Raw genomic sequence first — 25,838 nt, 5'->3', positions numbered from 1 at the left:
AGGGATGGTATTGCCCACCGTATTGCCCTGATTAATCAACAGCTCACCACTGCACGCGAGGGTTGGCACCAAAGGGCGCAAAAAAAAGCAACCCGATCGCCCCCTGCAATCGTAGCAGCGCACAAAAAATTATATAATTTTACGACTTTCCTGTGCTGTGGAAAACATGTTTCCATCGCATGACGTCTGAACTTAGGGATGAGTAAAAATTCGGAAGGTAGGTCCGCTCAGCATTATTCGGATCCGTTTGGAATCGTCTGGGTCCGTCTGGAATCAGCCGGAATCGTCCGGAGTCGGTGTCATTGGGGATCGTCAGGAGTAATCCGGAGTCGTTTGTAGTCGTTCGAAATCGGATGGAGTTGTCTGGAGTCGGAGTCCATCAGGCAGTCATGTGGAGTCGGTCGGAGTCGTCTGGAGTCGGAGTCGTCCGGAGTCTTCAGTAGTCATCTGGAGTCGTCAGGAGTCATCCGAAGTCGTCAGAGACATTCGGAGTCTGAGTTCTCCGTAGTCCTCTGGACTCTTCCGGCGTCGTCAGGAGTCACCCGGAGTCACCCGGAATCGTCAGAAGTCGGCCAGAGTCGGAGACGTCCGGAGGCGGAGTCGTCAGCAGTCGGTCTGGAGTCTAAATTATCTGGAGTCGTCCGGAGTCGAAGTCATTCGGAGTCATCCAGGGTCTCCAAGAGTCGGAGTCTCCCGGGGTCGGTGTCTCCCGAAGTCGGAGTCTCCCGGAGTCGGAGTCTCCCGTAGCCGGAGTCTCCCAGAGCCGGAGTCGTGCAATGTGGAAGTCATCCGGAGTCTTCTTCCAAAGTCTGAATAATCCGAAATCGTTTTAATTTGGGGAATCTTGTGGAGTCGTCCGGAGTCGCCCTGAGTCTAAGTCATAAGAAGCCATCCGGAGTCATCCGGAGTCTTCTGGAGTCGTCCAAAATCATCCGGAGTCGTCCGGAGTTGCCTGGAGTCGAAGTCATCAGGAGCCATCCGGTGTCATCCTGAGTCGAAATCGTCTGGAGTCTTTCGGACTCGGAGTCGTCAGGAGTCGTCTGGAGTTTTCCGGAGTCGGAGTCGTTCGGAGTCGTCTCGAGTCTTGCAGAGTTTTTCGAAGCCATCTGGAGTCATCCGGAATCTTCCGGAGTCGTCCAAAATCATCCGGAGTCGTCCGGAGTTGCCCGGAGTCAAAGTCATCAGGAGCCATCCGGAGTCATCTTGAGTCGAAATCGTCTGGAGTCTTCCGGAGTCGGAGTCGTTCGGAGTCGTCTGGAGTCTAGCGGAGTCGGAGTCGTTCGACGTCGTCTTGAGTCTTCCAGGGTTTTCCGGAGCCATCCGGAGTCATCCGGAGTCTTCCGGAGTCGTCAAAAGTCGAGTTGCCCAGAGTCGTCCGGAGTCGCCCGGATTCCAAAACATTAGGAGGCATCCGGAGTCATCCTGAGTCGGAATCGTCCGAAGTCTTCCGGAGTCGGAGTCATCCGAAGTCGTCTTGAGTCTTCCAGGGTTACCCGGAGTCATCCAAGTCCTCCGGAGTCGCCCTGAGTAGAAGTCAGGAGACATCCAGAGTCATCGAAGTCGTCCAAAGTCGCCTGGAGTCGAAGTCATATGGAGTCATCTGGAGTCATACGGATTCGCCCGGAATCGCCTGGAGTCGTCCGGAGTCGTCCGGTGTCGGAATCGTCCGGGCGGAACTAGTGAATCCGATTTGGCCGGAGTCGGTATCGGACTAACAATAGCTTAAGTCGGATCGGAGTCGTGGTTGCGCTTCAGAGAGCACACCACTATGTCGGAACCTGAAGAACAACACGGCTGAAGCACAACGGTCCAGAATGGTCCGAGTCCATCAGGGCAAGGCGCAAGTGGGTGAGTGCGCGCACTCGGCCACTTGAAAACGGTCGTAATAAAAGGTCATAAAATTAGTGCTCCGAGAACCAGGGGCAATTCTTTCAGGTTGGGCGTTTGTGTTGTTGTTGGCTTTCGCGAGCACCACCACGCGAGAGTGCACCGACGGGTGCACCGGGCCGATACGTGCGTGCAAGCGCGCGCTCGCGCGTGTAACCCATTAAGACCTCCCGACCCATCACCCATGGGGAACCGTTCGCCCGTTCGATCTCCCGCTAAAAATGATAATAAAATCGACAGCAATAAAAAGTGGGCCAAAGGGTATGGAGGCAAACTCAAGCATTGCAAAAAAAAACACACTCTCACCACGGTACACAAAACACACCAAAGCGCAACTCTACCTTGCAGGCAAATAAGCGACTAATGAGATCATCTTTCCGCTCAATCAGCACACTCGTCAAAACCCGCGGGCGCCGATTGCTCTTCCCCCCCCCCTCCCCCTCGTATGGAGGGCCGTGACAAGTGTGTCGCGCCCTATATGGAGGCGAGGAAATGGAAAGCGAGACCTGCACACGCTGCGTTAGCTTTTTACGTTCCGGAAAGTCGTAAAATAAAAGCGGGAGCAGCAGCACAACAAAAAAATCATCCTCGTCGTCGTAGTTTTTGAGCCGATTTTGAGCTGAGCTGGGTTTCTGTCGCTTTTTCGCTTGGCACCAACCAACAGGCGGCACCGTTAGCGCCGGTGCCACACAATTTCATCACACCTCGTCACAACGCCTGAGGTGCAGCAGCGCGTAAGAGTTCCCGTCTTTTTTTGCAGCTTCTTAACCTGTTGCACTTCGCTTTGGGTCGTTAAATTGTCTAAACCCTTTAAACAAACAAACGAAAAAACAACAACATAAACTTCGGAAGTCCATCTCGAAACACGCAGTGCGCACAGTCAATCTGGCACCAAGTGGGCAGAGATTGGAAAAAACTTTAGGGATAGACTGCGCAGAGATGGGTACTTATTAAAGGAAATATGAAATCTAGTAAACTCATGCGTTTTGTTAACATTCGACGTATTGGATTGATTTTGTTCTTATGAAAAGTGGTGCTGCAGTGAGTGTCTAATATTGTTTTATATTTTTAAAATAAGCAATATTTCACATCTTTCGCGGGTAATTTATTTTGAGAAATTTTAGATAATTTTAGACAACCCCTATTTTTCTCTTAAATAATAATAATAAACCAAATAATGCTTTAGTTGAATGAGCAGAGCAAAAAAAATGATATTCTAAAATTACCAAAAAATATGTTTAACAACTTCAGACTATGATGATTGTTTGACTTCTTAAACATTTATTAGAAAATTGCAAAACTTAGGATTTATTTCAGTTTAATACTTGGTTATTGAAGAAACAAACGATCATGACAAAAATAGAACTTTCATTTTTCGGGGTTCCCAATCCCGCGCTAATGCCCGCAGTGCAATTACGGGCGGCAAGCTAGAACACTTCTTCTCGCAAGGCCGTCATCTGCCCCTGCCGGGGAGGAGGATGGGCCTCTTCTCGGGGCGGACAGGAACAATCAAAACGAAACGTGACGCAAAGGTAGGAAACTGACCATCGACACAAACACATGTGTTACCGGAGAGCGGGAAAAGTGCACTCAGTTGCAGCGGCTCCGATGTACGTGTGTTTGCCGGTGCGTTGGCAGCGGCCGGTGCATCGTGTAACGGACACTGGGACAATGTGAGTGTGTGGAGTGTGCCAAAAAACAAACATAAAATAAACAATTTTGATTTTGTTAAGAACCAAAATTCAAAATTATTTCAGTTTACAATGCATTATAATTGTTTGAATTATTGTACATTAAATATATTTTTTTAAATAATTTACAAAGTATTTAGCAACATTTCAAGATGTTCATTACATTGTCTTTCAGAACATCTTCTTATGCTCCTTTTAAAAATAATCCTAAACGACTCCGTTTAGCAGACGGTAAACGGCTGGATCATAACAAATCAATAAAAAGTCAATAGAGCGCCATCTGTTGGTGGGATACGGTAGCCAACAGGAGCTGTCGCTTCCCTCTTAACGGCAAGTGGCAGTAATGCATCGCATGCGTGCGAATTTGTTTCAATACTACTTTTAACCATAGATCTCCGCAAAAACACTTTTTTTATAGAAAAGTTATAATTTTTGAAGCTTACTACCAACGCAACATCACTGTTTACTGATTCTAAAACTACTTTACGTTGCCTTCAGCCGTGGAGGAAACTTGATTACTTATGCCATCATCTAATAAAACTTATTTCAACCAAACTTTGCTTGCAAAATGCCCACTGTGCCGAAACGAAGGCCGGGGCCTTCGCACGCCGGTGCACGGGACCAAACTATGCGCGGATGGTGCAAAAAAAAATAGAAGAGAGAAAGGGGAAAGAAGCGCGAAAGGTGCAGTTGGAAAAGGATAAACAAACAAATGTCGTCTCTCGCGGAGGTTTTCGGTGCGTTGCGTGCGGGAGGAGTGTGTGTGTTGCTAACCGCGCAACCGAGACGATGCTGCAGTCCGCACAACCGCGGACCGCGGGAGCGGCAGGACGGGCAGCAACTTTATATAATTTTACAACCAGGCAGTTGGCTACGTGTGCACATTAGTTAAGGGGGGGGGGGGGGCAAGCAGAGTAGCGATGGCAGTACTGGTAGTCATAAAAGCAGCACAGCACTGTTAAGCATTTTATTGCTAATTTTTTTTCGTTTCTTTTTTACAAAAACGATTTGTTGCTTGCTTTGTTTAGTTATGTGAACAAAGTGTCTGATGGAAAACTGAATATTGATTTGATTATGTGAGATTCATAGGGAGAAGATTCTGCAAGCAAGGCATCATTACGCGTGCAGAATTAAAGTCACCCAATGGCCGGTACAATAAAAGCGTCTATTATCATCCGATAGTGGAACCGGTTCCATGGTGCAGGCGTTAAACGCGCGCTACAGCTTCTGGTTCGACGCTTGTGCTCTCGTGTTCAATTCTCGCGTCACGCCGAATTGATCGCCAATAAATAATAATTCAGTGCTCCCCTAGAAGGCTGTGTGCTGTGCGCGCGCAGAGTGATGGGGAAGGTCGTAAAAAAACATTCAATCATGTTTTTATTGAATGAGCTCTTTAGTGTGCTGCTGGGTGCGCAATGTCCATAAAAAACACCATTGGGGTCCAATCCAACATATTTCAATGCAAAATGCACTCGAAATATTGTTCGAGTCGTTATAGCGCTCTAGCGGCTCATTGTCGTCATCGCTTATTCATAGAACCACTGATAATTGAACCACTTATGGTGACACCTAATAAGTGACGAGAGTTTTATAGATGTTTAATGATTTACGATCGCTTCATTTTTATTGCAAAAGTAATTTGAGATGTTATGCCTTTTTCGACAAAATAAAAATTGTTCGCATTTTAAAAGAAAGGCGAAGTATATTACTGCCATGTTCCTTACCTTAGTGTTCCACATACACTACACTACAACTTGTGTAGTTTTGCTGGTCTGGTTTACACCCTCGCTATAAACGATGATATTCACAAGCCCATCAAATTCATTAAATATTCAATCAATCTTGGTCAATTCAATATTTTAACCCATGACGGGCGCGTTTATAGTTCAGCATACTTCGAGTTCTCTTCGCAAATTGCCTATTTACATTTTACAAATATTTTTGAGCCAATCGACTGGCAGTAAAATATTGAAATTAAATACCGTACAATGCATAAAGAAAACATTGGGCAAACGATGAACTGCTTGAATCGATTAGAAATTCGATTCTGTTTTCTTTTCACAACTCAGCAATACTGAACTGGCAAATGAAGTACATTGGTCCTTCGAAACGGATTTATCCGTATTAGTAGCAATAAAGACAGCGTTTGAATAAGAGCTATCGAAATGTTGGTTAAATTGATTAAAAGCATTGATTATTGGTTACAGATTTAGTCAGTAGACATTTCGACATCTCTAAGATACTATTAAATAAATGGTCCTTCGAACCGGATTGAATTCTAACCTTTTCATTATCTACAAGATTCATGCGAAATAACACGGCGCAAAGTATTTAAGGCGAAAAGTCAAGCTTTAAGGGAATCTAGATGCTAACGCTAATCTCAATTGTTACATTTCTTCGTGCGGTCTTTTTTTCAAAAAAACATTCTGCCCTTACCATATCCAGCGGATGCTGCACATCGAGTCCCGCCGCGCACCTTCTTTGGTGCACAGTTTTCGTCTACATGCTGGTGCAGTACAACCGGGACGGTAAACTGTTACCGGGACATACCACACGGCAAAGGAAAACACTTCCCCCCGTCCGGTGCATGGCAGTGAAGGCAAGACCCTGGACAGTGCGCCCCACACTCTTTGTGGCCGCGTTCCGCGCGCGCCCTCGGGCGCTGAATTAAATGTGTAAAAATAAAAGAACGGAACGGTTACAGTTTGTGAAAGCTGGATATTTATAGCAGGGCACAGCGCAGTGTCGGTGTCGGACCTGGCCGCTTCTTTCTCCGTTAGCGCGTTTTGCAAGCAACGCACACACACACACACGGCGGACGACACAGATCATTCGCTCATCATTCGGGTGCTATTGTGATTTTCCAACACAACACCTCCATTGCAAAGGGGGAAGGGGAAGAATGGTAGGAACATTCTCGGTAGGAAAATTCCCGTCCAACATGTGCGTCCGGAATCTGGCTGGCTGCGCGGAAAGCGACCCGCACACGTCGATAGTCGCTCGCCCGAACCGCAGGAACGCGCTGCGGACAGCATCCCGGGCACCCCAGTAGCAGCAGCAGCAGCAGCAGCGACACGGAGCAAACGCTCGGTCGCCCACGCCAGCTCGCGCCAAACCGCAGACCAACCCGGCCGCCCGTTCGCACACCCGCAGGTGCCCGGCAGGTGTACCGGGGGTCGAGAAATATGAGCAAACGAGATCATCTTCTCCGTCTGTACGTGAGTGTGTTTGCATGTGTGAGTGTATGATTTTGTCTTCTACTTGGCATACGTGTCACACGTTTGCCTCCCGGGCCCCCTCCCCCCCCCCCCTTTCCCTTTTCTATTACTACCACGGCGACGAAGATTTTTTTTTTTTGAAAACGGCGGCACCAAGAGGGGAACACACCGAAGGCCGCAGACCCCGGCGAGCGGGGTAGGAAAAACATTCTTTTTCCATGAGGCCGGAGGAAAGTTCGCGGCTCGTCAGGTTCGCGCGAGCGTGTGGACAAAACCCAGGTAGGTAAAAATAGCCAACAAAGGTGTGCGAAAAGGCGTGCTGTATATTAAACGGTTTTTTAAAAATACCCTTTGGCAAAAAAAAACAGACCCCGTAGAGCTGAACTGTCTACAGATGTGTCTGCAATTGTTTAGCCTGCAAATCATCGCTGGTTAATCGTTGCGGGTCGAATTATAATTCCGGCAAACAGCGCCAAACAGATCGGAGCCGATCTTGCCGTACTTTTCCATCGATTATTAGTTGAGCATGAACGTCGGAAAATTACCCTGAAATTTCCCTTCTCTTCCTAGTTGTTTTGTGGGATTTTTTCACTTATTTCACAGGTCGATCAACCACTACGTTGAAATAATACCATCATCGTTTAGTTCAATTCATCCTTTAAATTTCGCCTACCTAAGGGCTTGGAAATTTCCTCTAGAATTTATTAATACTTTTATGGGATATTTAAGGGTATTTCAGGGTATTCAGATCCAAACCCTATTTCTGAATCAATCATCTGGTTACACAAGATTTATATTAAAATTACACAAATCTCTGTACTCTGCCTAGTGGTTTTGTGGGTATTTTAATGAGCAGATTGACCAATTCGTTACATTACCCTTTAAAGTAAGTTCATCTCTGAATTTCCCCTTGAAAAAAAGTACCACAAATAACCTTAAAATTTGTCAGCTGTACTGTGAGATATTTGCGAGTATTGTAGGTAATTAGGCCAAGGTAATTTTAGGTAATAATAATAATAGTAATAATAATAATAATAATAATAATAATAATAATAATAATAATAATAATAATAATAATAATAATAATAATAATAATAATAATAATAATAATAATGAGAAAAATAATAATAACAATAAAAATAATAATAATAATATCTGTTTGAATATTTCTGAATGAATCAATTCTCTTTCTTTGATTTTTGATTATTTTTCATACTCTACCAACGAATTGCTTGCAAACATCTTGTTAGAAAGTTCCGAAGATGGTTCTCTCCCGATTCTAGATCTTACAAAGAGCAATGTCTATTGTCTATCTGCTGTCAAAACGCTCTATCATTCAAAGGGAATGTACATTGTAGCCAATGGCCAACACTTGTCATCGCTAAATTGCCGTTTAAAAACACTGCCGAGACTGCGTCGCTCGACGCTGCGTCATCTAACCATCGGGAGGATTACAACTACTCGAACCTCACCTTTCATCGGTAGATCGCTGTGTCGGTTGGGTATAGATTTGTGCGGGAAATCCAATCGGACAGACGGTCGTCAAACAGCTTCGTACCGATTGGCAGTGAAATCAAACTCCCAAACGGCAACGAATGACTTCCAAGGTCCAAACATTCCACTCGAAAGTAGTGAATGCTTGCTTCTGCAAGATTCTTCGCTCTCCGCGCTCGCACGTATGCGTGTGATTTTTTCTTTCTTTCTTATTTGGTTTTTGGCTTCCTCTCCGAAAGAAAAAAGAACCACGGTCCGAGCGAAAATTCGTCATCCCCTGTCAGGCGTGCTGAAAATGTCCAAAATTAGTTTGCCGCATCATCCCCACTGTGCTGTGTGTGTGTGTGCGCGCATCATCATCGCGCGCGCGACAACATGCCCGTCCGTCCGGCTGACTGTCAGCCTTTCAATATTACCTTCCCCTTCAAGCCGGCCGACCAAGAACTCAAACCCAGCAAAACAACGCTCTAATCAGCCTACGGGGAGCGCTCTGTTTCGATAAACACACAAACACACAAACACACCCGGACTACTCCGTTTTGGATTCTAATGCTTTCTCTGACGGGGAGAACGGTGAACGTATGTTTTTTTTTGCTGCCTGCCTCTTCCTCGCTTTCCATCTTTCCACCCCACCCAAAAGGTTGATTGCGTAGCAAATGAAGCACGTCGGCTCGCTTCGACCCGGTACATGGAAGCTTAACGGTCCGTGACCACGGCACGAGCGACCGTGTTTATGACTCATGGCCGATTGCCCCACGGTGCCGATGTGGCTTAGTGCTAGAACAACAACAACAATGGGGTGCTTTGTGCCCTCTGCGGGAAGGATGCTGCTGCCGCGTGACCGCTTGGTTTCGAGACAAAGAGCGGGGCATTAAACCAGCACCAGGAGGAGTGAACCACACCTGCTAATGAATGAGTTGCATTGGGCATTAGGGGGACACCTTGGGGATCTGTCGCCAGTGAATGCGTTCTCATTCACACCGTTGAGCGTCTGGGTCTTGGGGCGCTAATTAGATATTCTATCAGACGTCCATGGCTGGAGATGGCACAGCAAACAAATCTTGAGTTTCTGGGATAGAGCCAAACCATGTCAAGCCTCTGGCGTGGTAGCTCAGATGAGTCTTCGACTCAGCAAGACACCCCTCGATTGTCTTCGGACAACTTCAGGATGATTTTGGGAGGCATCTAAGCACAGAACAGGATCACTGTTAAACAATGTTTGTCTACAAATCTAATGATCCTGAAAAGAGTTCAAGATTCCATTGGATTCCAATGAATATTCCAAAGAATAATATTCCTGATATTCCTGATGTATTGGATAATAACGCGCTTCGGGCGATTCTCCCGTGGTACTGGTCATCAATTAGAGCATGACTGAGATCAAACATCATGTGGCTGCGTGGTACACCTGAATAAGTTCCGAAAGCCTGTACAGGCCCGGCATGTCCGCGTAGGTCGTCACGCCAATAAGAAAAAGCGAAGCGGAAGAATGCTGCAGGATTTCTGGAGCACCTAGACCTATGGGTTTTCCAATGACCAGATGGAAACTGAACACAAATTAAAGGTAATGAGGAAACTACCAAAGAGTTACTGCTGCTACAACATAATAACCGTTTTATTGAACTTCCTTGCTTTGCACCGTGACGGCAACGAAACGAGCGAAACTTCCGCCTGAAGCCGAGTTGTCGCCAGTTTTAGCATCACTCTTGCCGACCGGATGCAATCTCCGGCCCGTGGCCCGTCCGACACTGCGCCAACCGGAAGCAGCCTTCGTGCCGGCCCATCGATAGTTGATAGCAGCCTATTCTTCCCGGCAATTGAATTTCCCGGACCTTTCAAATTGGCAGCTGAAACATATTACCGCTAACGGTGGTACGGTGCAGCAGCAAGTTCAAGGCCGACAAAACACGTCCTGTGCCAAGAAGCAGCTAGAGGAAGTTCATGAGTTTTTTTTTAACCAGAACCGTTTCTCGTCGGTACGAGGAATAACGAGTTTTGGTGGATAGGATGTAGTGCGTTAGTGGTTCTGAAGACCATTTTCTCAGGCATTTGCCTTCATCTGTCAATCTGGCTGTGCCATGAACACCATAAACATGGCCCAGAAATCTTTTTTATGATCATTATTTCAAACTTCGGGTCATCGAATTAAGCTGTTCGTTCGCACGCGCACGCTGCAGTAGCAATTGATTGTTTTATGAGTAAAACATTTTTTAATTGCTTTTGACCGATCGGTCACCGTTCGAAAAGGTCTTATCGCCAGTACAGTGGATTGTTTGTTGTTTGTTGTTTTTGTCGTGCCACATTAACAACTTAGGCGTGTTGGCTGATAACTCCCGAGCCCCGAGCAAACATTGGCATGAGTTATTATCTCTCTCTCTCTCTCTCTCTCTCTCTCTCTCTCTCTCTCTCTCTCTCTCTCTCTCTCTCTCTTTTTTTTCGTTTCTAGCCCTTGGAAATGTTTAGGTTTCTGGTTTTAACATGTTTTTTTACTAAATCAATTTGACTCTTGTCGAGGACACGCTTGGGTCTCTCTATTGCAGATTAAATACACACTACCCTTATTTTACCATTCAAATAAGAAATAGCCGTCAAACGCTGTTCGTTTTTAATCTCCAACGCACGGGTTCCGTATTGGAATCGAACCTATTTGCGCTCTTGCTCTGTCCAGAAGAACGCACGCGGCTATCCATTGTGACTATCGGGCGCCAGCCGAATACCAGCAGCTAATACATGGTTTGTTTCTCAAAGCTCGTTCACTCGCATGGCCATGACTGTTGCCAGCATGTTGCCAAACACTCCAATTGCTGCGAAATGTATGACTTTAACCAGTTAACTACTCCTTACCAAATAAATGCTCGGTACAAATGCAAAGCAGAACAAACGGAAATAAAGCCTATCGCGTGAGCAATCGTGCGGCGACAAATCTAAAAGCTGAACACCACTCGTGCGCGATAGTGCGGCTCATTGGCGTCAAAAATGTGTCTAGCGAACCGGAATTTCTAGTCCTATCTTGTTCAAACACTGCAGTACCCTTGCCCGTTCCTCCCCGCTGCTCCCATTGCGCACACACACACATACACACTTGCGCATACAGGTATGAAATGTCTCCCCACCAGCGAGATGCAACCAAATATTTACCGACGGAACGGTCACCTCGATTCCGAGACCCAGCAGACACGGGCGTGGAGCGCCGAGATAATGATTCCGCGGCCTCACCCATCCCATCCCTTTTCTAGATGCCCCCTCTTCCCTCTTTTTCGCTCTCTCTCTCTCTCTCGCTCTGTCTCTATAACAACCATTTAATAGTCGATTTTATCGACGTGGAAAGTGAAACCAGCTCGTCAGCAGAATGGGTTTACATTGCTTCGCCCGTTTGCCCCTCCGCCCCAGCCAAGGGCGATGACCACCGGAACACGGAACACAGAATTCATCATACCGCCCCAAAACACATCACTAAACGGGAACGGCACCAGCGTGTAAGTGAAGCGGTACAGTCTCCCTTTCTTAGTCATCGGTCGGATTTTCTTTTCTCGTTGCTTTTTTTTTGCTGTTGTTATTTTGTTGCTAGCCCTGGCTGACACATTCCTTGACACATTACCAGGTTGTGATTTTCACGCAAGAATTTTTCACAACACAGTCGCGCGCACGCACACACACACACACACACACCACCAACGGTGTGACAATTGCGATCGAGAGTACAGCGACGCCTGGCTGGGAAGCCGCTGCCCGTAAGCTCGTGTCGTGCGATGTCAAAATATTTTCCAAAAACCAAAACGGAAACTCACACACAAGGTTTAAGCTCCTCCTCCTCCCCCCCCCCTCGTCCCATTCGTTTTGGGGGCACACGCAAACACACAGACATGTGGTTGCGCGATTGCCGAAGGATGCGATGCGAGTCCGACCGTGGCAAGCTACACTCTTACGTCACAGGTGACCGTCAGTAGGAGACGAAACATACTATCAAGCAAATAATAAAAAAAACACCAAAAAAAAACACCAAAACCGAGATGACGAACGTGCGCGCGAAACCTAAAAAAAAACTTTTACCGCCAGGTTGGGCAACAACAAAAAATGAACGGGAAAAAGACGGATTTGTCTTTCCGTTCTGACCTACCTTTTTTTCTTCTTCACCGGAAGTGCAAGCAGGGGAAGGGGAAGGGTGCTTGAGCGACAGTCTCGTGTCTCGTCGTGGGCCCGTGTGTGTGCACCGTTTTCACGTGAAACTTCGTTCACTCCCCGTTCTGCAGCGCGCGGTGTCAAGACGAGTACGCGCGCGCGCGCGCGCTTTCTTTCTCTTTTCTTGGCCATTTTCCCCCCAGCTTCTTTTTCTTTCTTTTTTTTTTTGGTTTCTAAGACAGCAAAAACACACACAATTCCCTCACAAAGTAGGGTAAGAGCATGAGCATCGGAAACACCTGAAGGCAGCTGGGAGCGTTGCATGATGGAAGCGCGCAGGGGGCAGAGGTGTTAGAAGCAAACTGCAAACGCCGCCCACCCGCACATGGGGACACAGTTTTCTTGCGATGAAAAATAGTGTCAGTGCCAAAATAAAAATAGATTTTTGCACAAACCGGTGGAAAAACACAGACACACACACACACACACACACGGCCCAGTGATGGAAAATGAAAGCATGCTGAGGCTGACTTTTCCCCACCCGCTAAATGGAATAGTTTTACTGGTTGCGTTGACGTTTTATTGAGGTGCCTTGAGGGACACCCCGTAGAAAGTGGCCCTCCCGCACAGAACCATCGTTCTCCATCGGTTGGATTCATTTGTTTTTTTTTTTGTTTTGTTTCCACCCGCAACACATAAAAGCGCTACCAAACGGAGCGCACACTGACGGTGCCACGTGCCAAAAACCCGCCGCGCCGCTTGCGTGTACGTTGGAACGCGGGCCGCGTAAACACGCCGACGGACACGCGCCACAAAACCCCGGAAACGCACACACACACACACGGTTGTGGGTCAATGGGAAGGGTTTGTAAGAATTGTTCGGGTGCGTGATGACTTGGGGTGGACTTTTGCCCCCGTGCGAGGGAAAACAATGCGAGGGGGTGAGGTGGTAACAAATACGATAGCGCCACCGCGGTTGTAGGTTAGGATGTGGCACGCTGCACACCACTGTGAACGTGGTGGCAGAGACCGTTTGTGCATTTAGGTAGGCAGGAGTTGGTCTGGGTGGTTGAAATGAATTGTAGGTTGTGTTTATTTGTTTTTTTTTTTTTTTGTACCAGAATTTAGAAGATACATCAGTTTGTTCGTAGGCATAATCCGTTTTCTGGATACATTTCTCGACATAAATTTATTTATTTATTTATTAAAATCAAAAAGATCAGACCATTCATTCAAGTTCCTTTTGCCATTGATAATAAAGGATCTTTAGTTGCTTATAGTGTGCGTCTTGGTACCAAGACACCATATAATATCCGGTATTACATCAGCTGCACGATCGAAGGATCCTAGAAGGTGCATCCAATTCATTCTTAAACAATTTGCTGACAAAAAACACTTTGTGACAACTCTGTGATAGTGACAAACAACAAAAATTCAAACAAAAATCCGGAATCGCTTCCGAATGACTCCGCCAAAATTGGAAGCGGTTCCGGAAGGTAGGTGCCAAACTCCGACCTCGGAGCCGTCTGAAGCCATTCGGAACCGTCCGGAGTCGTTCGGAGTCACCCGGAGTCGAAGTCGTCCGGAGTCGTTCGGAGTCGTTCGACTCTAGACGACTCCGGACGACTCCGACTCCGACGACTCTGACGACTCTGGACGACTCCGAACGACCCCGAACGACTCCGGACGACTCCGAACGACTCCGAGTGACTCCGGACGACTCCGGACGACTCCGGACGACTCCGGCCGACTCCGGACGACTCCGGTCGACTCTGACTCCGGGCGGATCTAGTGGTTCCATTTTGCCGGAGTCGGAATCGAACTAACAATAGTCGGAGTCGGACCGGAGTCGTGGGTGCGCTCCATACAGCACATCACTAGTGACGACGATCAAGCGTTTGGATTCCTAGTAACGAACAACGGTCTCTATACGCAACGGCAACACACTAACTGCTCTCAATGGTGAAGAATTCATTCATAAAAATTCTACTAAACCTGAGTTGAACACATGCTTCAACATTTTTGTGGTAATCAACACATGAACCAAACAAACAAAAAGTTATTTCAGGCAAAATAGATCACAGCATTTGACGGACAACTAAACGCTTACCATTTAAAAGCCTTACTGACAATGTTGTCAATGTGCCAGTGAAACGGTAAGCTTTGGTCCAAAGTTATTCCGCAACCACAAACATGTTGCTGACGAAGTGACGCCCTACCTGCCAGCGAGTAATCGAATCCAATTGGATGTTTTAATCTGCGAAAACGTTTTAATAAAGCATTTGTCAATTGCAAGGACTATATCATTATCCACGAACCGGGATTTAAAAGAGTCTATGAACTGTTGTAATAAACAACAATCATGATATGTTTTTATCCGGCAAAAACTGTTTAACATCGTCAGCATCTATAACTTACTACCTATAACTATAACTACCTTACTACCTTGAGGTCATTATCTATTTTGAACTCTGTAGCGACGATTTGATAGGTAGGAATGAATCCATGAAACAGAAATCCATGTGCAGAAAAAGGAGTTTATGATTCAGCTTGGTATACAGTGCGTCTACTTGATATCGTTGGTCGAAGTAATGCGTACACGTTGAAATAAAATCAACGATATTAGTAGTAGTGGAGCGTAAGGGATACAAATCCATGTTGGCTGGTTGCGATGAACTGTTAATTGGAAGATTTGAGGCGATAAAGAGGTAAACTGCGAACATAGAAATAAGGCCTGATTTAAGAACATTAAAAGCATGATCTTAAACACCAGTGACGGCAGTGCACGACGAATGATCTGCTTTTTTTACTGAGCTTCATTTTGAATTCATTTTGGACCAATCGACACCAACACCTAAGCTGTGAATATAGCGCTGGTGTGCCAGGGTTGTAATAAAAACATACGAAAGCTAATCTTACTTTTTCAGAGCCGACTATCGCAAACGGTATCTACAAAGAATGCAAATGTCGTCTAATCAGGCGCACAGAAAAAAAACATAAACATTGATTGTAGCAATCAATATTTATTACTTTGGTCTATTCTCTCCCTTTTATTCAATGTGTTTTTCTCTTTTTCTTTCTTTCTCTGCATGTTTATAGCCTTCTGGCACGTTGATTGGCTCGACCGGTGAACTTAAGGGTCAATGAATTCGTGTTCACAATCAGCATCAATTTCCATTGTTCACCTTCCGTCGTCTCCAATTGAGTCGCCTCCAATGCGAGTCCGCTCTTATGCCCATTTAAGCGTGCGTCCGCTTATCAGCGCCCGTGGTCCAGCCGATAAGCGTGCGAACGGCAGCAAGAGAGTGCGCGCACACGGACGCAGTTCGAGCCCCGGTTTATAAGTACATCGTTGTGGAGTGCGAGAAGAGGAGGTAGTAGTGAGGTGTGTAAGTGTTGTTGTGTATTGCGCTACCAATATATTTACGGTGGTTTTAAGGGTCTCCAATTCTTCGCGTGTGTTAATTTTACTCCTCTTGTGTTCTTCTCTGTTCAATCTTCAAAATTCAAAATTAATAAACAATTTACAGTGTCGTTGAAAAAAGCTAATACTCTGCCCTTTGTGTCTCAGATCCGTGTAACAGCTTCGCACAGTCGGGTGCACTTTCCAAAAAGACCTTCCACCTCCTCTCTGTGATCGACGACTGTGTGCCCTCTGGCGCTTCAAAATCGATACGCCATTGAATGCTGGGCCTCCCCCCCCCCCCTCTACCTTTTTCTGCCCTTAGAAATGGCGTCTCCCTTAGCTTCGTGTGCAGAACATTTTCACACCTGAACGGCTGCACTACAACCACCACCATAGCAGCAGCAGAACAAGGTTCGTCGTCTACCCGCCGGGGCCTGTGGCTTACTTCTCAGACACAGAGACGCGCGCGCGCGCGTGTGTGTGTGCTCGAGAACGTTTTTATTATTATTGTTCATTCCTTCCCCCTCACCACTGAAGGGTTTCTGGCGATGGGGTTTATTTCTTTACAGCCCCTTCCGGGGCTGCTCGTTTTAGTGAATGAGTTAATCATCTCGGCAGAAGTGCAATAACGCGAACCAGGGGCAAAAGAAGCGCCGCCGAACCACCCGAAACCGGTATCGAACGCGCACAAGGTTTAAGGGAGACAGAGAGGGAGAGAGAGAGAGCGTTCAAAGAGTTTCCCGTTTCTTCTCCGGTAGGGTGTTGGTAATTTTTTTTTATGTTGTACGAACACACACAAAAAGAAGTCTGCACCCCAACGAGGGTAGCGTGTCGGGCGATGCGAAAGCCCTTGAAGTTTTTTTTTTTTGAAGTATCACGGGGAGAGCGCGAGGCAACAAACCAAGAAAAAAAAATCGCTACTTAAAGAGGTGTTGCTTTACAGGCACAGGCACGGCGTCTTTAAAACACACACTCGCTCCCCACGACGTCGTCATTTCGTCGAGGCTCAACCCCCCTGAGCGTGTGTCGTGAAAAAAGGGAACATGAAATACGCAACACAAACCATCAGCAACTAACAAGCGCAGTAAAACAAAACCAAAAAACAAAATAAAAAATAAAAATAAAACCCCTTTTCTCAACTCCTTAAATGGTAAATATCGCCCGGCCAGCGCGCGCAGCATCAGTTTTATGCTTGGCGTTCAGCATTGAAAACGTAACATTTCATGCGAATCTATATGTATACGCTTGTACGTGTGCGTATGTGTGTGTGTGTAGGAGGTTCTCGCTCTGACCGGTTCCGATGATGCCTTTTGTTTTCCAAGGCAGCCACGGCGGCGAACACAGGCCATTAAAAGATGCAGCAAAAAGCAGCGCGGTTTTATGGTTGCAATTTTATAGAGTGGTAAACGATATCATTCAATTTACGGCCAGGCGCTCTTTTGCAACCCAGCGTTTATGTGCTGTTCGTTGATTTTTTTAATTTATTCTGCATTTTTTTTTCCAACTGGATTGTACTACCTTTTCCAACAGGCACTGCATGGATTGTGCTACCTTTTTCCAACAGGCACTGCATGGATTGTGCTACCTTTTTCCAACAGGCAGCACCAAACAAAAAGCGATATTATTTAAAAGATGCACACACAGTGAATCGAAACAGCGTGTCATCAACTGTTGTTCCCCTGTTCTAGCGGCGGATCCATTGCAATGCAACTCAACTCGCCCGCAGCAGAACGCGCCGTCCCTGTCTTCTCGACCTGACATCATTATGGCCCGACCGAGCCGACGCCGAGATCGTCAACGGAGATCGAGTGGAACAGAAATACAGACGAAAAAAAAAAAAAAGACGTCCACCACCGGCTTCTAATCGGCCGCGGAACGAGCTCCACATCTGCATGGACCATCGTGCCCTCCATCTCCCCCTGTTAGCCACTCCTCCCGTACCAGCCTACCTTTCATCAATTGCTTCCACGGTTGACCTCCAGGCAGATTGAAAAATAAAATTGAATTGGCAAGAAGCGTATAAAAGTCGACCGGCAGGTGGGGGGGGGGGCAGTGGGGGTGCCCACTTCGCCCGGAAGTTACCGGAGCGGTGATGTGGTGGAACGCAGGAGGGGAGGGGAAGGAGAGGTAGAGAATGAACACTGACCCCATTAACAGCTCGCATTAGCATCAGCGCCGGACCAGACCGGAGGAAACCTTTTGGAAGGAGGTGAATGAGGGGGGGGGGAGGGCAAGAGACCTGCGAGCACAATCTGCTACGCGAGACGACCTTAGATGAGTTGCGGCGGCGAGCATGACTGCTGCTGCTGCCCTGCGACGCTTTTGGAACGCAGCGAGAAACGCCGAACGGATGCGAAAAAAAAGGGTGGAAAGGGGTGAGAGGGGGACGGGGGGAGGGGGGGGAGGACGTTTTTTCTACACTTTCAAAATACACATCAAAAATACACCCGCTGCCTTCATTCACGGTCGAAGCCACAGCAGCGGCCGGACGGAGGCTTTAATGCTGCCGTTCCAATCGTGTGTGTGCAGCATGGATGGCATGGATTGGGCGCTTTGTGCATGGCAGAAATTGAACTGTACACCAATGTATGTACCAATTTCAGTAATAGAGTATTGATTGGTGGCTACAAATAAAAGAGATAGTTATTTTAAACCTTTTCTTTCATTTATGCTGTCCATTTTTGTTCTGCAAATGTGCTAAAAGCTGTTTCGGTTGCTTAATATGCCTCTTTTGCCATGCGTAGTTGCCTAGCTTTAGGCGTAGGTTTTTAACTTCACACAATTGGAGCTATTTACCGATCCGAGTCCGATCTTTCCCACTTTACTATTACAGAAAGATGAAAATGTGCTGGAGAGTGGTCACGTTTATACAGCCGGTTGCAAGTGCTGGACCCGTGTACCATTTCAAAATTAATAATTTAATTAATTCATACCTTGAAATAGGCTTGAATGTATGGGTGCTGAATCAGTTTAAGGTTCTTTATGTTATTTTAGCTAAATTTGCTCGATACAGGGGTTGGTTCCCATCAATTTTTGGTGGGTTCCCATTGTCCCAATTGTATTGATATCCAATCGGAAAATACCAATAAATTATGGGAACAAACCAAAAATCTATGGGAACCCACCAAAAATTGATGGGAACCCACCAAAAAATCTTGGGAACTAACCAATAAATCGTGGGTAACCCTCTAAATAGAATGATTAGTTAATTTTTTTTAAATAAAATTGTCCATTCCCTTGAAAAAGTCGTATCGTTCTGTTTGAAATGAATAATACTTTGCATACTCTCTTGCTGCTGCTGTTGCTGCTGGAGAAGAATATTATACTACCTTTACTGTATGATCCAGTCCGGTTTAAGCAGCGAGTGCCGAAACAGTGACAACACCAAGTGACAAGGGCAAACGGACGAGACAACCGGCGCCGGGGTACGTTTGGTTCAATTTCTGCCAATTGAGCTTAATTTAAGCGAAGGTCCCGGCACCACCCCGTACGTCCCCCCTCAGACACAGTTTTGTTTTCTTCGACCTTATCAGAAGAAGAACAGACCTTTTAGCCTGGAATGCAACATCCAAGGTGACAAAGATAAAACAAAAAAAAAACTTACAAAAAAAGGTAGACAAGACAAAACAACTTAAATTGATATAAAAGAAAGCTAAGACGCTAAGAAGTAACATATACCAATATAATAATAGAAAGAGAACAATATTTTTAAAAAAGGAAAAAATAATAAGAAAACCAACAGATCGGACGTGCATTCGGAGACATAATAGAGAAAGTTAGCAATAAAAATCGATTGACCAGGGCAAGATCAACGGATTGAAAAAAGAAAGAAAAAAAAAACAATCCCTTCTCGAGAGCCTTTCTCTTTGCAACAGCAGCAGCAACGCCACCCGTTCCGATCCCTTTGTTACCGTTTTTCTGTTGTTGTTTTTTTATGTTTTACCCTCTCCTTTGCTCTCTGCTCTCTTCTGTTTTTGGCGCTCTTGATTCGATCCATTTTTACCTCACGTTTTCAGGTTCGTGCTGCTCCCGTTTTTTTTTTCTCTCCCTTTCTTCTGTTCCCTCTTTCTCGTTGCTGGGTGAAGTAGATTTATTTCCTCCCCCCCTCCCCCTCCTAATGCCCTTTTCCTGCTGGTTCTGGTGTTGTTGTTTTACGTTGTTTCGCTCCTCTTTTTTTTATACAGTTATCTGCTTTTTGTTTTCGTTCTTTCTTTTTCCAATTTGATTTTGTATGTTTTTTTTCGTTTTGTTTTTTCAATTAATGTTCTTGTTCTTGTTGGAGCTGCCTGCGAATATGTCGGAGAAAGTATAAGAAGCCTTTCAACAGGCAAACAAACTGGGAATATACATATATAAGTAAACTATTCGAGCTAGTGGTGTGTCGTCCGAAGTTGGAGTCGTCCGGAGTTGTCCGAAGGCGTTCTGAATCAGGGTCATCTGGAGTCATCCAGAGTCGTCTGGAGTTGTCACCAGTAAAAGAGTCGAGGAATCGAGGTCATCTGAAGTCATCTAGAGTCGTTCGGAGTTGTCCTGAGTCGGAGTCATCCGGAGACGGCCGGAGTCGGAGACGTTCGGAGTCGTTCGGAGTTGTCCTGAGTCGGAGTCATCTGGAGTCGGCTGGAGTCATTCAGAGTCATCCGGAGATGGCCGGAGTCGGAGACGTTCGGAGTCGTTCGGAGTCGTCCGAAGGCGTCCGAAGACGTTCTGAGTCAGGGTCACCTGGAGTCATCCAGAGTCGTCCGGAGATGTCACCAAAGTCATCCAGAGTCTGAGTCGTCCAGAGTTGGAGTCGTCTGGAATCGAGGTCATCTGAAGTCATCCAGAGTCGTTCGGAGTTGTCCTGAGTCGAAGTCATCTGGAGTCGGCTTGAGTTATCCAGAGACATTTGAAGTCTAAGTCATGGGTCATGAGTAGTCATTTGAAGTCAGAGTCAGCCGGAGCCATTTCATTTCATGGTGTTTTATTTCTTCTTTAGCTTAGGACGTGTAGTCGAAGATGAAACTTCTGACCACAAAAACATTACACCAGCCGTCTCCGGCCGACTCTGGACGACTCCAGATGACTCTGGATGAGTTCGGATAACTCCGGATGGCTGCAACTCAGGATTACTCGGTATGACTAAAACTCCGGGCAACTCTGGACGGCTCCAGACGATATCAAACGACTCCGGATGATGCCTACCTTCCGGAGTCGGCTTCGCAATTTGCGGAGTCGGATTAGATTCCGGACTTTTGCCAACTGTAATCATCACTAATTCGAGTAAAAACAACAACAAAAGAAGAAAGGAAGAACAATTTCAAACAAGCATTGATGAAGACGCTAGCAACGAAAAAAAAACGACGTAATCAACCCGTTGCCTCCGTTTCTGTTTTGAAGAAATTGCCTTTCCCGACCGCAGGACAAGACGAGAACGAAAATTTTGCCAAAGAAAAGTGAAGAAAACTAAAAGCAAACAGTTGTCTAGCAGAAATAGGAAGACAGAGCGAGAGAGAAAGATAGAGAGAGAGAGAGAGAAGAAAAGAGAGAAAGAAAGATCACAGGAACAAAAACTAAACCAGTGCAAATGTGAAATGGGGATACACAAAGTGACACAATTTACAACAAACGAACATATTCTCCCCCCCCCCCGCGGATCTCGTGTCGAACAAAAAGCATTGAGACGAACGGTACGAAGAGAAAGAGAAAGCCAAACGGGGGGGGGGGGAATGGAGGCATCACCGCGTACCTAAGGGATTCGGAATTAATTCCGACACCTTTGCTCCCTCCACCCAGCTCCACCCTTCACTCACACACACACACACACACACACACACACACACACACACACACACACACACACACACACACTCCAATTTCTCCCTTTTTGTCGCTCTGTTCTCACCTATTTAAAGCCTTTGCCGTTTTCGCCATGCTGCAATGCTCCCGCGCTCGCGTAAGGAAATGGGTCCGGGTGCATTGCAGCACCCCCACAATAAAAACGCGAGCATAAAAATCGCGAATGTGGCGCGCCCGAGAGCATAATCTTGCTCCGCGGACGGTCCCGTACTGTACCAGATACAAAACGAAACCAAAAAAAAAAAAACAACGACAAAGCAAAGGACAGGGAACTACATGGGGAGGGGGAGTGGATATGTTATACACCGTTCCAGCCCTTCTGCCCTTTCCATCCAGCAATCAATGCTGCTGCTGCTCATTATGTATGTGTTCAGCAGCCGGTGTCCGCTGCCTGCCGCTATGAAATCCCTTCCCCCAAAAAACCGGATTAGCGCTCGCTCGGAGGGTGGTTTTGTCCGCTACCCCTCTCCCCTATCCCCCTCTTCTTCCGCTACTGCAAGTTGTGCAAGTGCATGCGCGATTGCACGCGCACTCGTGTGAGTGTGTGAGTGTGTGTGTGTGTGTCTGGTGTCTGTGCAAAACCCTCCTGCACAGACAGCTTCCGTTTGGAAAGGGACAGGGGCTCGTTTTGTATGGCGTTTTATTTCTTTTCTTTTTTCTTGTTTTGCTTCTTCTGACGGTTTTGTCCCCTCGCTCGTTAGCTTCCGTTTTTGTTTTTCATATTTCCTTCGTTCTTTCTTTTTCCTTGCCGTGTGTACACTGCAAGGGCTTCTGTGCACGCTGTTAAACATACATTACAACAAGCCAATAGTGTGCGTTAGTGTTTTTTTTTCGCAAACAGCAATGGCAAAACTGAACGAAGCATTTTAATAATTGCATTTAAAAATGCAAAATTTCTTTCTCAATACACACACACGCGCACGTTTCCACCGCGCTTTGACAGATTGCTGCTGAAGTGAAAGTCGGCAAACCGTGTGTGTCAGCTACCGGGCACTGTTAGTGTGTGTGTTTTTTTAACCACGCAAGAAAGAGAGAGAGAGAGAGAGAGAGAAGGTAATATAAGTGAAAGTGATCCGACCACAACGGAAAGGGGTCGCTTGTAATAAAAAAAAACAACAACAGCAAATGATGCTAGTGAGGCCAGCGTGGGCGAACATTTTTACATTTGCCCACACTCCACACTCCACCGGTGTGTGCAAAAGATGTTTGCTTAATAAAAAAAAAGAAACGACAACTGTTTGTAAAACGAAGCGAGTGGTTGGAAACGTTTTGATGGGCAACGGGCAAGCTACTTTTATTCTACTGTCGTCGGTTTACATTTTCGGATTTATTGAAATCGTCGCCACGGAAGTCTACGAGCGTGGGGAAAGCTATACGTATATATTGCTAGCCGTCACCCGTCAGCAGCAGGTCGACCGATGGTGCCGTGCCAAACGCTCTGACTTATCGTTCGCTGGATTGAAGGTTCAAATCTCATCAAAAAAGAAGAGCGGAGTGACCAGATTGTTATTACGGTCGCTTGAAAGGTGCTTTACGGAGATCAGATGTTGCAATACAGAGCATTTTGACAATTCGTCATTTGACATAAGGTCCTCGGGATTTTGGATTTTTGTATACAACGTTTACAATTTTAATATGAAACACAATTTGGGCTTTACGTGTTCTAATTTCACAATTAAATATAGATTAAACACTGATATTGCAGGAAAAAGTAATAAAAACGAGTGCTATTTCATGAATGCATTGAATAATTCACTGTGTGTTTGACATATTTCAGGATAACAATCAAGAAATATATTTTATTACTTCTATTTACATTCATTCCTCGTTGTCTACATGAAGTCGGTACTTTTACCTACTTGATTATAGACCATATGACTAAACAAATCATCAACTCTTTCATCAGTTTATCTCATTTATCCGATGAAATAAAAAGAAAACATCCAAATTACATTTCACAGCCAAGAACTTTGTTCTATTTGCTATGAAATTCGATAAAACTACATCTGGTCACATTGAGCAATTGGCTTAAACCAACTCATGGGCAGTATATGCCTACGAGTCCACTTCTACATAGTTTAATTCAGCCGTTAGGTGCTTTTGATTTGAAGGATACATTCATTATATGCTAAAACAGCACCATAAACACATCAGACAAGTTAACATCTACATTTTGCGCAACAAATGCAACAGTAAAACAGATCCTAGTAACCAATAAACAGATAAAACTCAACATGACCAACAGATTATCATTCGCGTCGATCTGTCACACCGGGTGTGATAAACGCGCCGCTCTTCAGCTGTCTGGAATCAATTGCTCCTAGTCAAACGTTCATTGCTCGCAGTCAAAAACTAGAGGATACTTAGTCAAGAATCTATTGCGACGATGCCAAAAAAGTGTGCCGATAGTATAAATTCAATTGAACACCACTGTAATAGAGTGATACCATCAAAAGGCTCCCAATCCAATAAAAATCCCCTTTGCTTTTCGTATTTCGCATTCTAACGCAAGGGTGTCAATGTTTTGGGATGAGATGAAAATTCTTTTTCTCAAATCAGGAGCAACCATTCTCGAATGTTTTTTTTTAAATATAAAATCGCATTTCTAAGTAATGTATATCACATAGGAAATATTTGCGACTTAAAGTTACAAGCTCGAGTTACCGTGCCGTGCCTTTCGAGATAAAGTGACAGCCCATTTCCGGGGCCCCTGCTTGTTTCTCGAATGTTACGCTTCGGTTTTTAAACGTGTGCTCCCCCACTGTACCAATGCGTGCATGATTCGAGAAAGCATGCCAGTGTGGTGAGATAATGTGACAACTCGCCCTAAAGCCCAATTTCTTCCCTCTAGCAAACCATAGTACGTACCTGCTTTCCTTTTCGCTTCCCGCGCTGCACAATTCACCGCACGGACCGCTTTGGCTCGGTTGATTGCAGGGCGTACGTTGTGCGTACGCTGTTTGCGTTTGATTGTTGCCACTGATAGTGCGTGCGGGGTTGGGGATTGGGTCGTGGGGAAAGGTGGTGGGGAAGAACGGTACACCGGTCGAGTGTCGATTTGAGTGACGATTTGTTGACAAACGGCGACAATCGGCTCACAGACACAAATGCACAATCTTCTTCCCACACACACTAGCACGCTCGCAGGCGTGTATTGCACACACGTGTCGTCACACGAGAACGATGCAGACAGACACACTCTTTCTCTCTCTCGCTCTTTCACTCACACTCGCACTGTATCACGCACTGTTTGGACGCATCTTGGTGTTTGGCCGGTACACGTACTGCACACACACACATACACCACCCCACCGGGCCGAAAATCGATGAAAATTGCGCCCCACTCGAATTGCACTTCCGGCTGTGTGTGTGTTTGGGGGGATGGTCCCCCAAATTCGTTTTGTTTTGTTTCCTCCTTTTCTTCTTCTTTTTCTTCTATTCTGGTCTCACTGGTTGCACTCGGACGGTTACAGGTTTGCCGTTGGTGGTGCCTCTTCCGGTCGCCAGAATCGCGCTATCGCTTCCTCCAGTCAAAAGCGCATCCACCGGCACTCACGCACTCACTTCACGCACTTTTCATCTTTCCTGTATGCGATTGTAGCTATGTAGGTATGTATGTATAGCAACAACCCTCCCCGCCGAGCCTGGTGGGTGGGAAGCGGGGGAGGGGGTGTGTCTCGGTGTTTCTAGGGGGTTCTTTAAGGGGGGGAAGGAAGCGAAGGAAAGCGATTAGTACAGTACATTTTTTGTTTAAACTATTATTTTATAATTCTTTCTTTTTTTTTTTTGGTTTTGTCCCAACGCTGGGCCACACCGCGCCGCTTTACATTTGTCACACCGAGCCGGTTAATATTACGCTCACACACACACACACACAGACAGACACACAATAAAATTGCTCGAAATTCACCATTCACCGGCGTTGTGGGAAAAACCTTGCGCGCGCACATAAAAGCATTGCTATTGTGTGTGTGTGTGTGTGTGTGTGTGTGTGTTTGTGTGTGTAATTTTTATGCTTCTTTCTCACTTAGTGGTGCGACATAAAAGAGAGGGTTGGGAGACAATAGATGACGCGAGCTAGCGGGCACATACACACACACACACACACTGGTACACTGGTACACCTTACACGCGCGGTTTTTTGTTTTTCCCTCGACGCCCGTTATGACGCCCTAAACCGAGACAAGG

General features: G+C 46.0%; 1 protein-coding gene across 1 annotated transcript in view; it reads right to left on the bottom strand.

The window, feature by feature from the left end:
• LOC120906724 overlaps positions 1 to 25,838 on the bottom strand; it is an 89,532-nt gene that overhangs the window by 54,971 nt on the left and 8,723 nt on the right. Inside the window, 1 exon segment of the mRNA XM_040318624.1 lies at positions 24,519 to 25,346. The gene's annotated coding sequence lies outside the window, so the exon portion shown is untranslated.

Source organism: Anopheles arabiensis, chromosome X (genome assembly GCF_016920715.1).
Source record: "Anopheles arabiensis isolate DONGOLA chromosome X, AaraD3, whole genome shotgun sequence".
In the NCBI taxonomy this organism is placed as follows: domain Eukaryota; kingdom Metazoa; phylum Arthropoda; class Insecta; order Diptera; family Culicidae; genus Anopheles; species Anopheles arabiensis.
Note: the sequence above shows the minus strand (reverse complement) of the source record. Positions and strands in the feature narration are given on the sequence as shown.